This window comes from Pelecanus crispus, chromosome 2 (genome assembly GCF_030463565.1).
Source record: "Pelecanus crispus isolate bPelCri1 chromosome 2, bPelCri1.pri, whole genome shotgun sequence".
NCBI lineage: Eukaryota > Metazoa > Chordata > Aves > Pelecaniformes > Pelecanidae > Pelecanus > Pelecanus crispus.
The window spans coordinates 68,929,069-68,942,659 of record NC_134644.1 but is presented as its reverse complement, the minus strand read 5'-3'; positions in this window follow the sequence as shown (position 1 = coordinate 68,942,659).

The window sequence follows — 13,591 nt, the reverse complement described above, 5'->3', positions numbered from 1 at the left end:
AAGCAGGATTTTTTTTAACCTGTAATACTGAAATTGATGAAGATCCTTTTCTTTGCATCCTTCAAAGCTAGACAAGTCAGCTGTCTCCCTTGACATTTGCACCTGTCTGACTTCCCCAAAAGCCTTTCATTGTACAACCCCAGGTTTTTAACCCCCATAACAGATCCTTGAGCAAACTGTCCAGAGGTTTCATGAGTTCTCTTGTGCTCTTGATGGTTACTGCTGTTCAATAGTACACACTTTGAGAACATCCTTAGCTTACAGTTCATCATACTGTTGAGTGCCCTGTACCTCTAGATCAGGAAAAAATATAACTCTGCCAAGTTTTACAAAACTAGGGAAGGATTTCATATCCAAAAAGAACTATGCAGGTTACTCGCAGCATATCTGAGTGAACCCTTTTAAGCACTCCACAGAATTGGTTGCTTAGAGAATTATTTTTCATATGCTGGTCTTCTGGTTAAATCCAAGTGACTCCACCTGTTTAAATCAAGATAAAGAGATTTTCAAAGGCAAAGCATTTTTGCATAAGTGAGAATAAGACTTTTAATTTTTTTTTAAGTGGCTAGGCTTCCTTCATTTTTTTAAGTGACTGAAAATAGATTAAGCATTCCACATTTACTGCTATTCAATATCTTCCAGATAAAGTTAGTTATGTTTTCCCTATAAGCAGTTGAGGGGTTTTCAACTGCCAAGCCTATAGACAGAGCTTGTGATCCAAGCATTGAGCTGGTTGTTACACGTGTAACTGATACTCACTTTTTTGCAAATCAGACATCCTTTGGCTATGCAAATCTGTGGGCTCACTGGGACAACTGCAGCCTTTACAGTAGCAACCTTGGGTGCATGCTGTGTACGATACGATGAGAAAGATTCTACACTATTTAGCAATTTGTTCATTTGTACATCACCACTGCACCTATATCCAGTCCCATATCCTTCTGTTTTTAGTGATGCTGCACTGGATTATATAGACCTTAACTGTCTAAAAATTTCCTTCTGGCTAATGTTATTACAAGTGAAATCCAAGAATAAACAAGCCTAACGACTATTCTTTTACCAATGCATTTTTAGGTTTGCTCTAACAAGTGCTAGAGAGAGCTGTGACTTCAGGAATAGTTGAGAAAAATGTGCAAGATACTTCTGGTAGGTACATAACCCATTTTGAGGAGGTTGTAAGAGAAAAAGCCAAACCCAACCAAAAATTGGCTAGGCAATTGTTAAGTAGCTATCAGTTGTGTATAGAAATGACAGTGCAGTGAGCTCTGTTTCCTATAGCTGTTTCCAAGATAATACAGCTGGATTTTGGATTCTGAAAATTACCACACACTGTAAAGTTATGAGAGAATGGGGATTCACAGCAACTCAAAGGAGAACCTCAGATCCTGATAGGATTACATCCTGCAAGTTAGCTATGTTATGCTAGATGGGGCTTTTTATATAGACTTCTAACCTGAATGTTATGGCTTTTCTGTAAAATTGCTGGTTTCATAATTCCATTTTTTTTAAAGATGGAAGAGACCAAGTTATTTAATATGAAAAAGTAGTTTCTCTGCATGCTAAGCTTAATTGACTCAGTACTCATTATTATAACTGGATTATCATTGGCTCAATGATAATTTTTGAAGGGGTAGCTGCATAAATGCTTGATCATCTTTTCAAGCCATTAAACACTCTGGGCATCAGCCTCTTAACAGTAATTCTGACATGTTTATCTCAGCTGGGTTTGTAATTCTTCTTTGTTCAGGGTTTGTGATCTGTATATACAGTAGATTAAAAAAAAAAAAAAAAGAAAACATGATATCGCCTTTCAAAGGAAGAAATGAAGAAAGACTTTTCCATCCAAGATAATCCTCGGTGACTAACAAATAAAATATTCTTAAAAAGCAATTATGCTTTTGTCCATTAAGTGTGGACACCTGGAGTAAATATTTGATTCAGATTTACAGGCACCTTATTACATCTGTTTTTAAAGGTTAGATAAGACTGTTCCTCTTGCTTACCCTTTGTATAATTAACCTCAGCTTACTTCCAAACTTGATTTTTAAAGACAGCCTCTTACACAGCCCACAACGTGAAAAACACTAATAAATAAGGGCAGTCTTTTCATTGTGTTTTTAGGTGAACAAACAGAATGCAACACCAGATTTACAGTTTCCCACCAAATTCTGTGACCAAGTTTTTAAAATTCCGAATGACAATTACTTATGAATGCTTCTGGACGGCAGAAACCTATTGAATTGCCCTCAGCTCCTTTCGGTTTCATTTTTTTTTTAAGACTCCACACGCCTTATTCCCTCCATAAGCAGTTAAACAGTAGCTAAAGTTTGATCATTTACGCCTTAACCCACTAGGATAAATTCATGCTGAACTTTTTCTCCCTCCCCCCTGCCCTTCCCGAAGAGATTGGGGTAGCGATCGGACCTCCTGCCTCCACCAACGAACGGGACGATAAGGCAGCAGCGTTTCCCGAGGCGGAGGGGGGTTGTTCTAGGGCTGGCTCGCTCCCCCCACGCACACCCCCGAGGAGAAACCCCAACTTTTCTTCCCGGCGGGGCCGCCTCCCCCGGGGCCGGGGGCGGCCCGGCCAGCGTTGCCCAGCCCGCCGCCGCGGAATGCCAGCCGGGCGCTCCGGCGCTGCGCCGAGCCGAGCCAGCAGTGGCATAATCTACTAATGGCTTCTTTTCATTTCAGCCCTCCCTGAGAGACTCAGTGGCAGATTGTAGACTCAATTACTCTCATGTCAGGTGATTATCCTAGGTCTTAATGTAATCTTCCATTCACACATACCATATTTCAATTACGGCAGCTATGAAACAAGCTGTGTATTCAAATCACCAATCACCTTATCACTGCTGAACAATGTCAACTGTAAAAAACGCCAGCTGAAGGCAATTACACATGTGTTGAGAACCGATTATGATTACTCTCTGTGGTATTTGTGATGAGCTGGGGAATGTTCTGAAAATTTAATTTAATGACAATATGCTTGCTGTACAATCCATAATACCTCCTGAATCCAGCATGGGGCTATTAAAACTGATAGGAGCATATTATCACCGAACTGAAAAGCTGGGTTGGGATGGTTGCTGGATGTCTCTACAGGGAATGATAGGTAATTTCTCCACATATTTCTAACGGCTGAGGCAGACAGCTTCTAGTTCCAGCTGCACTCTGAAGGTGGTCCCTTCCCCTCCCTCCTCCCTCCCCGAGCTGAGTTAAGGTGTTTTACTGTAGCCACCGCAGGGGGACGCGGAGGTGAGCAGAGGAGGGGGGAGTTGGGGAAGGGTGCGGGGGCGAGGGGGTGGCTGGGCCGGGCCATTGCCTCAAGGGCTCCAGGGCACAGTGCCGTTTGCTCTGGGGAGCTTTCCTGACCTCGTTAAATCCTTTCTCTGATTCCGCTCCGCTCCCCTCCCCTCCCCTCCTCTCCCCCCCCCCCCCCCCGCTCGTTTTGACACCCTCTCCTCTGCGGGGACTTCGCAGAGCCAAGAAGATTTAACCGGAGGAGGCGGAACAGCCCGTTTCCAGAGGGACGGGCATCGAGGGCCCCTGACGGCGCCCGCCCCGCCGGTTCCGTGAGGGGAGCGGTACCCGCCGCCCCGCCCCGCGGGGTCGCCTGTTGCCAGGCAGCAACCCCGGCCAGCGCGGCCTACGCCGACTTACCCAAGCCAGGGCCCGCGTTTGCCTCCGGGCACCCAGGAGAACGCTTATCCCAGAATACCCCCAATGTGTATATGTACGTAATGAAGGTGAAATTCTAACTGTTGTGCGGCTCCCTGGCCCGCCTGGCACGGCCCTTGCTTCCAACAGGTAGGCGGCCTGGGGCCCACAGGCCGGAGCGGCACGGTCTCCGCTGGGCACGTCCCGTACAGCGCTGCTGACCAGGGTGCGAGGGAAATGCACGTCGCGGGGGGTGGACCGGGGTCTTTGGGGGAGCTGGTGCGCAAAGTTAGTGCTGTTTATTGATCCGAATTGGTGCGATTCTCGATTAGACTTGCAGTTCATTTCAGAAAGCTGACAATCTCCGCCGCCTGGGCAAAACACAAAGGTCTCTTTTTACGGCTACAGGCGATAACGCTGTGCCGGGGACGACTACTGCGAGCTCCGTGGCTTCCGCAAGCGGTGTAGCCCTCTTTTCAAGGGCTGCCTTACGAACTCATGAGCCTTCAAACAAAACAAACCATCTCCAGCGCTAAATCAAAAATCCCGCTCGACTTGAAGTATGTGACGCCATTCTCCTACATACAAGAAAAAAAAAATAGTTTTTAACGAGTAAAACAAATCTCTTCAGTGTAATCTGCACTCGCATTTCATATACAAAGCATTTATTTTTGTAAACAGGTTTATTTTTTTCAACAGGTCAGCCTGTTGTGGTAATTTGCCCTTCACTGTGTGCAGGACTTTAACTGTGGACTTAGTAGGTGTGTCAGTCAAATTCTGTGGCACACATGCTTTTTAAGCCTGGAAACCAAATAGTTCTCTGATAGTCCCCAACATGTATGATACAGGAATGAGGGTTACCTGATTTTAATTGTTGTTTTTTTTTTTTTTAAATTGCTGTTCTACACAGTGCGAAGTATCCTGTCTCAACTGTCTTCTGCCTGACAGCTGTACAGTCACTGGGACAAAAACATCTGGCCACATGTGGCAGGGAGAAGATAACTGTAACCCACAATCTGTAGTACCACTTTTCTTTTGGGTATACTTACCTATGTGTCTGAATATTATAGGCATGTAAAACACAGGCCCAGAAAATAAATAAGGTTGATAAAAATGACATAAATTAGAAAAGCCAGAGCGAGCAACTAGATATATTTAACGAGTATATTTATTTGAATCTATTCTGAAAAACAGCTTCTGTTGATGAAGAGGTTTTAACAGTATAATTTACTTTTAAAAAAGCCAATTCTAAAAAAGAAACAAGGTATAAATAGGACTGATGGAGAAAAGAGTAAATCACAAGAGAAAAATATACTAACAAAATAAGCAAAGGTTTAGGAAACTTAACTTACACCAGCTTTTGGGTACATCAGAGGAAACTGTCTACTAGACGCTACAGCAATTTTCTTGGTTTGCAGTATTTATGTGATGTTCATGTAATGCAATGTGATGATTAGTATTATTATAGCAACAGTAGTAATAACAATGTCAATATTACAGCAATGATAGTAATAAAGAAAATGGCAAAACCAGAATGGAAACAAATGGATGAAATGAATAAGGAGTCTGTAGTCTTATGATGCAAAACAGCTGTTTCTCTAAAGGAATGAAATGGTGCATCTTCATTTTGGATTAGTCTAGAGCTAAGGAATCACTGACCTGTGAGCAGTCTGAATCTGAATTCCAGCTAGAAGCCGAGAGTTCAAGGCACTTCTGCTCTTTGCTATGGGCATACTGAATTCACAACATCGCGTACATCTGGCACTTGCAAGGAAAGCTTTCTTTTTACGTGTGGTAGAAAGGCAGCATGCAAGCTGATATGTGACATCACTCTTCATATCTCAAAGTGAAGAGAAGGCCAAGAAATAAAGAAAAACCTCTCAAGTCTCCTGTTAATCATGAAAGTTGATATTGTTACTGGCATGTTTTTGCATGAAGGGAACAATATTCCGTAAATAAAGGGAGGTACAGCACAATGGCATAGCTCCAAACTTTTTCCCAGTTACTGGATCACCGTCTGACTTACATTTCATATAGAGAACAGCATCTATATTATGGTGAAATTCAAAATTCAAGATTTTTTTCCTTAATCAGGCTGGGGTTTTTTGTTTCTTAATTTGGTTACACTTCTGTTTTATAATAGGAAAGCTGTTGAAACTCCATAAGGAAACGTCTCCACCCACCTTACATATACTGCGTGTACATATATTTACTAGAATCACAAGTAGGCACACAGTAATGATAGAATCACATTAAAAAAGAACTAAAAAATTACCATTCTGCCCAAAATCTGTCATTCAGAGCAACTGAAATTTCCCCTTAAATTGAAGGAAGGATCAGCTGAGCAAAGATGCTGTGACAGAAATCGTTCAATTAGCATCGGGTTTTTTTGATTCAGTAGGTAAGCTTGTGTTATTTAGAAAGCTTTTTTTTTTTGAAAAAAAAAACTCTCTAAACACATTTTAAAAAATACTTTGAGAGTTTACAAGTAAAATGTTATTAGGTAAATACCCAACACAATGAAGGGCTTTACTGACTTTTCAGCAAAGTGAAGAAGATACTGTACTTATTTTAAAGATCAATTTTATCACCTAGGCTCAGGCATGCTGGACTTCAAACAAAGAAAGAAATAGGACAATCCTTCATAACCTCCTCCATGACCCTAAACAGCCAGAAAATCAAAAGGCCAACCCATTTTGTTAGCTGAATTACATTTCTTCTTTCCCTCTTTGATCCTTCTTAATGTATAATTCTCTGCCAAAAAAGTAAGCTATCTGATTACAAATTGTGCTACTTTTATTGCCCAAGGCAGTTGTTAATTTTTGCCATAGGTCAGACAGGATAGAGCCCTAAAGAACCAAGAGCTTCTTAATTGCATGGTGTACCACTAGCTGTTGCCACATCTCAGAGGAGTTATTGCACCTTGCAGATAATGCCCTTTTCCCCTGCAAGCCATGAAATAGGTTCTCCCTGCATCGATGTATTAATTAGATTTCAGGACTGTTTCAAAAATTATAGCTGAAGCTGCAGTTCAAATATTTCAGAAGTTATTAGAAAGATTGTCTGTTGTGGGTTGGTTTGTTTTTTTTTTTTAATTGAAAAAGAGGAGGAACTAACCTTGAAGACTCTCTTTTTTTTTTTTTTTTTTTTTAAGGATAAGGTGGGGGAAGAAGCCCAACCTGTAAACCTTGTCACATTAAAAGAATATATAAGTTTTGATAGAATTCCAGGTTAAGTTTATCAATTCTGATGTTGTAAAAAGTGAATGAATTGGCACGACCTGTAGAAATCTCAGGAAACATTTGAAATTTCTTCAGCTGGCTGTATATCAAGCATACAGTGAAAAAAGGAAATAGAAGGAAAGTAGAAAAGAAGGGCAAAAGGCGAAATGGTTTGTGTCCATTTAAGAAAAAATCAATAATAGCATAAAATTGATTTAGTGCTTGTCATAAAACATAAGTAAGTGCTGGAAAATAGAGAAAATTGAGTCTCAATTTAATCTGCACAAAAGCCACACTGTACTGATGAAGTGATCTGAGGAGAGAGCTACATAAAACCTAAAGACAGATACTTAATTGTCATATTAAAGACTCTCTTTTCTGCCTGCTGGAGTCGAGGGGTAGGACCCATTAATCATGTGGATAAGGGGCATTGAAATCAAATCTCAATTAAAATCTGTTCAATAATGTCTCTAATATGTTTTTCAAGCATTAATTTTTTCCCATCGATTCTACACCCCATAAATCAGATATGTTGCAGTGCATGTAATAGTTTATGGAGGAGAGGATTATGGTTTTATGAAGTTAATGCAGCAGAACCATTTAATTTACACAGGCTAAAGTTTTATTTCTGATGATCATTTCTGTTGTTTTCTGTGGGTAAAAATTCTTTGGGATATAAACCTAAAATGTTTTTTTTTCCATTTTTCTATGTGTGTGTGTGTGTGTGTGTGTGTCTGTGTACAGACATACTCACACAAAATATCAGTGTACATCTATGCCCTGGCCCTATTTGCAAAGATGGTTCTTGAAGAAGATACACTTTTTTTTTAATTAAAGACTGGTTTTGGGGGGTGAAGATAACAATCTCTCAGGAAAAAGACAACCATCTTTTGTACTATTACACTATGCAATGTCTGGTGAAACAGACAATAGCATGGGTATCAGCAACTCAACTTTTGGCTTTTAAATGAATCAAAGATGCTTTCAAGCTGGGATCATGAGAAGTTTTGTATGAGATGTAAAATTAGTTTGTGACCACTTTAGGATGGAAAAGGTCTTAGTCTTTTTATACTTGGAGAAGTGTTAACCCTTGCTAAATTCTCATTTCAGCAACTATATTCTTCACCCGCATTTCCTGGCAGGTACAATTGGCTATATCCTTCTGCGTTTCCTGTTATAAGGTCTTGTGTGGGTGTTGGTGCATACCGTTTCAAAGCTGACAAGTTCTGCCTAAGAGTCAGCTGCATTTTGCTGGTTGGGTGAATATTGTTTCATGACCAAATCTACTCTTACTGAAACAAAAATCAAAACTAATTTTTATGTCAGTGATGCAGTATTTAGGCTACAGTTCATAAACACTTTCTGAGACTGCTGGACATGCAAGCAGTCCAATATATTTTCATCCGAAAGAAATATGAGGTGCAACTTCTCATAACCTTTTTAAATACTCCTGGTGAGTACCTTATTCCAGCTAACTGAGGCTGGCTGAAAGGTGCACAAGAGCTAAGACAGCTAAATTCCTGACATCTGGAGGTTGGTTTTGCTGAACATATGCCCAAAACTAGTGAAGGCTAGGACTGCTGGTGAGGGCTAATAGGTTTCACTAGGGAGCATCCTTTGGCCTTACCAAGCCTTTGCTTGTCTTAGCAGGAACAGTGAGAGGGATACTTACCTCACCAACACAGTCCTAAATTCCTTTCCTCACACTAACAATTCCTCTGGCTGAACAACTAGGTTCAAAACTTCTGATCAAACAAACATCAAGCAAATGTTCATAATTTTATAAGACATGGTCATATTTAATGCATTTATAACTTCTTTATACCTTTTCCTTTTTAAGTACGCCTTTAACTGCAAACACTGGGCTAATGATGACTGTGTCATGTATTTAATTCCAGTCATCACAAGCCCCGCTTCTGAACTGCCACACAATCAGTGGCAAAAAATTCTGTGAGTTTCAGTGAGTTTTGGCTCAAGACTGTCAATTCAGAATAGTTAAACTGTTTGATGGAGATTTGGTGCAAGGTGCAATTCATGGTAAGACAAAAGTGGCATTAAACTATGTGCCTTCAACATTCTGAGTCAGGACTCTGGATCACTTAGAGAGGCACCACAAAGACAACTGTTAGCTATAAAGTTACCATATGGCCCAAAATAGTCATGGAATTGCATTTTAGTAACATTACTGTCTCCTGATGCCTCTTCCTGTCCTAAACCATGCCTGCACCAGGAGCTGTGATGAGACACAAAGCCATATAAAGCCTGTCTGTTGTCTTACACCCATTCAGGATCTCTCTCCATATAGAATAGTTAATAACCCAAGAGTCAATTCATAGTTAATGACCCAGGAGCCATAGTGCAGGCAGTGTTGGGGGCTATGGGCAATGCATTGTTTAAAAATTAAAACAGAATTTAATTTTTATAAAAAATTGTGTCTTCTCTGTTGGTAGTGTGGTTACACAAACAAAGGAAGCACACTAATGCTGAAAGACGAAGTAAAAAATAATGAGACAGAAAATTAAATTGTGAACATGCTACTCCACTCTATCCTAATAATACATTTCTCTTACAAATATAGGAAAAAAGTCACTCCTAAATTACACAGTAGTTAGGCACACCATTTTACTGCAGAAGACTATACATGAGGAAACTTTTATCGTTGCTACTGTTAAATATATTTTTTACTATTTTTCCCAAATCACTATGCTAAATAAGAAAAGGAGATTGAATACTGGTTTGCATTATAGCTTAAAGTTTTGCCAGCATAGCTGTGTCAGAAAAGAGTATGAAAACTTGATGAAGGTTTCCCAGCAAAACAAATTAATCAACACACAGTCCTACCAGGGAAAATTCCTTTGGGTGATACTACGTATGTCACCCCTTCAAGTTTTCTCAACATAATTCCTACAGGTTAGCTTTACAGGCAAACACTTTTTGGTGTAGACACAACTACAATTTACAAACATTTGGATTTTAGAGAGAATGGGGTTTCCTGCTTATCATTTTTAGTAGCAGAAGACCAAAATGTTGAGTTTCAAATGTGCTTTGTATGTCTAGTAAAGGATGTATTTTAACATGGTACAAAATTAACCCGTGGAACTCATTGCTACAATATGACAATGAATTGAAAAGCCTAAAAAGAAGACCATAGATTTATCTCAATCATAAAAAGCCTCCACAGTTGCATCAGATAGGATAAAACATTTTTAAAGGGGATATAAACCCTCGTGCTTCAGGTCACAAACAACGGAGAAGATTTAGAAACACACCTACAGCCTATGAGCAGATTATTCTGCTAAGGTGTGCCATACCTTTTTCTGAAAAGTCTGATGCTGGCCATGCTCAGGATACTGTATCTCTTGTGCTTCACAGTCCTATGGCATACCAGTATGGATGAAACTTTTAGTTACCCTCACATTTCAGGCAGTTTCCCAAGTGTTTTGCCTGCCAGATTTTTCTGGCTAATCCTTCTAGTGGTTAATCCACTAGAAGACATCTCTTCCAAGCTGACACCCTGTATTATCAACTTTCATTTGCTCCATGCAGCTTACTGGGAAAGCTACTTCTTGAGACTTCATCTGGGCTGGACAAAGATGAGGATAGAGCTACACCAAGCATATTCTAATCAAGCTAGAAGCTGAGGGGAAAATAAGCAACTAAAGCTTATGTCATACCAGTCTTACTTATCTGTCCCAGCAGTGACCTCAGCAGTTCTCAGCTGTGGTGGTTCATTTGGTTATTCCATCCTTCCCAGGCAGCACGCATGTGCAGTAGGAGTGGCTGAACTCAGTCTAAGTCCTCCTGATAATTAGAGGTGAAAGCAGGATGGTTTGAAGGGCTTTTAGCAGCCACAAGCTTAATTTTTTTTTAATACTCTCTCATCAGCCCAGCTCCTTTCCCCTTCTCTAAACAGGAATTTCTTCAGCACAGTGCCTGGCTGTCTACCCAGCAATTCTTCGATGACAAATTTCAGGATGTGTCCTTTGCTCCAATTTAAATCTCCAGTCCCCTTTAAGTGAGAGTGAAAGGTTAGAGAACGGCTGGTCACAGTAACTGAATCAGAAAGGCAGGATAGCGCTACAGGTACTTTTCAACAACAGGTCCCTATGCCTGTTTTTCTAAGGTCTGAGAAGGCTCAAAGACTTAACAAAGATTACCTAACAGTAACCTTGGCAATGCCAAGAATAGCATCCCTGTGCCCAAAATGGACATGTCAGTCACTGGCCACATCACTTCTTTTTCATGGCAAAAGCAGCTTAACTACCAAGTTGTAGCTCTGTTCTTACTATGTCCTAGTTTTTAGCTGCCCTTGTAATTTGTGCTGCCTCTTTTCTTGATTCCCAACCAGGGAAATGTTTAAACTGAGTAATGCACAGAAAGAGGGAATAAGGAGAAAGGTCTTTCAAAAATGCATGTTATCTGTTGCTTTATTCCAAAGGCAAAACATTTGCTTTTCAGAAACATCATTATAAAATACTAGTGAGAGAAGGAGCCCTTTGATGGTGACAGGAAAAGGGGGCTGTACTTCACCAGAGATGCCAATTTCTTTTTGATTTGTGCTTTTGCTATTAAAACTAAAGATTACAATCTTTAAATTTGTTTGAATTAGAACAGTCCTAGAATTAGTAAGTGGAATAATACTTTCTATCCCTGAAAGGACTTTCAGCTTTCCAGTATAGTTGTCACACTCTCTCTCTGAACCCGAGATCTTCCATTTCCTTCAATGATCTGTGCAGTTGGAATACTTAAACATGTCAGAATTAAGCACCCTTTCTATCAGTGTGAGAGATATTCCCCACATACCCATACATGCAAAACTGCTTGATGCTAACTGTCAAAATGGAACAGCCTTTTTTAAGTACAGACACCCTAGATCGTCCTGTGAGCCCAGGCAGAAAGATTTGCTAGTTTGGGTTTCTGAAACCAGCACTGCTACATGCTGTGACAAAGAAAAAAAAAGAAGATAAAAGTGAGTATTGCTCCCCTTCCTGCTTCCCTTGAACAAAATCTCACTGGCATTTGCTGCAATAAAACCAATCACAATGGAATCATTTTATATGTGTGTGACTCTCAAATATAGTTCCCCAAGCCACTGTTCTAAATTAACAGCAGTTAAGCACCCATTGATAGGGACTTAAAATAAATCGTTACCCAGTGGACTCCCCCATAGTCACCACACATTACTCAGAGGGTGCAAAGTGTTCCATGGGAGCTGCGGCAGAGTTTATGCATTTAGTTGTGTTTAGGTTATGAAGAAATACCCATTTTATATGTAATGATCTCTTTTACAACGGCTTCTCAATACCAGCAGATTGCAGTATCAAACACAGGCCTCCCTTTAACCTGACTCTTAAAAACTTTTGATGAATATATTGTTTAAGATTTTTTGCAATAAGTCACAGAAGCCTTAATTAAATGCAAACCGATTCCTTCAAATCTTTCCTGTGACAATGCAGGCATGAATGGAATACGTCTGAGAGCTCACACAGCTCTAGTTTTCATGCAAAAGACTCAAGTCCCATGAGTGAGCCAATTACAAATTATAGTGTAGGTGAACTCCTTCTTTCCCATTCACTGGAGCTGATTCTGTGTCATTAATGCTGATATCTTAGAAAGGAAGAAAAGGCTTTTCATATCTCATTAACATTACAGAGGAGAAATGAAATTAATTCTATGACAGATGAGAGCTACGTATATGGAACTAGTTCAGTTGCCTACATTTTAATAAGTCTTTACAGAAAGCCAGAGCCATATCCACCACCAAAAGGCTCACTAATCCTCTGTGGTGTCTTGCGCTGACCTCATTGGCACGGACTTGTTATTGGCTGAGGTTCCACCACTGTTAGGCTTAAATCAGCTAGTGTGAAATTTTAGCTGAGTGTTAACTGTGCCAAAATCCATCTTTAGAGCTCTCAACCTTTCACCACCCAAATGCTGAACACCGGAACAGCAGAATGTGGCTTGTGTTAGGAATCTACAAAGGTAGAGGCTTAGATCCATATAAAAGGGCCATAATTTACAGGAAACATGCTGTGAAGGAAACATTAGTCTCTCATATCTATTTACAGTTGCACATGCAGTAAAAGAGTCACCTAATCTTGGCTGGATGATGTTCAGAGACAGAAAAATAATATTTTTTCTTAAAAACCTACGTATTTTCAAACTTGGAGGCTGGCCATATCTGTCCTTGATACATTTACTGTAGAAAGCTATATAGTGCTATCTAAATCCAGCTGCCACAAACACATTTATCTACTGCTACTCCTCTTTTGGCCTGTACTAACACAGGCACACGTGTAAATAAACTTATGTATATGCCTCGTGCCAGAGGCAGTAAAGCAAATACCATTCAACACTGATGATGTAGTGATACTCAGAGTTATTCTTTGCCACATCCATTTCCTGTTGTTTTGTTTTGGGTTATTTTAATTCAGTCTGGCTATTAATGCAGAGCCTTGTGTAACAGGAGTGCCCCCAAGGCTGTTCTAGACTATATTCAAATCCAAAGTCTGATGAGTTCTAGCAGCCTGCTGTTATGGTTCAGGGGAACTGCAAATATCTTTTTCTCCACCAGACATGTCCGCTACATCAGCATGTAGTGACACAGGAGACAAAAGACCAGAAAAACTACTTATTATCAAGGACAGGAATAAAAATCTACATAGTTTTAAATTACAGATATTTAACATAGGCATTTTCACTACAGCATT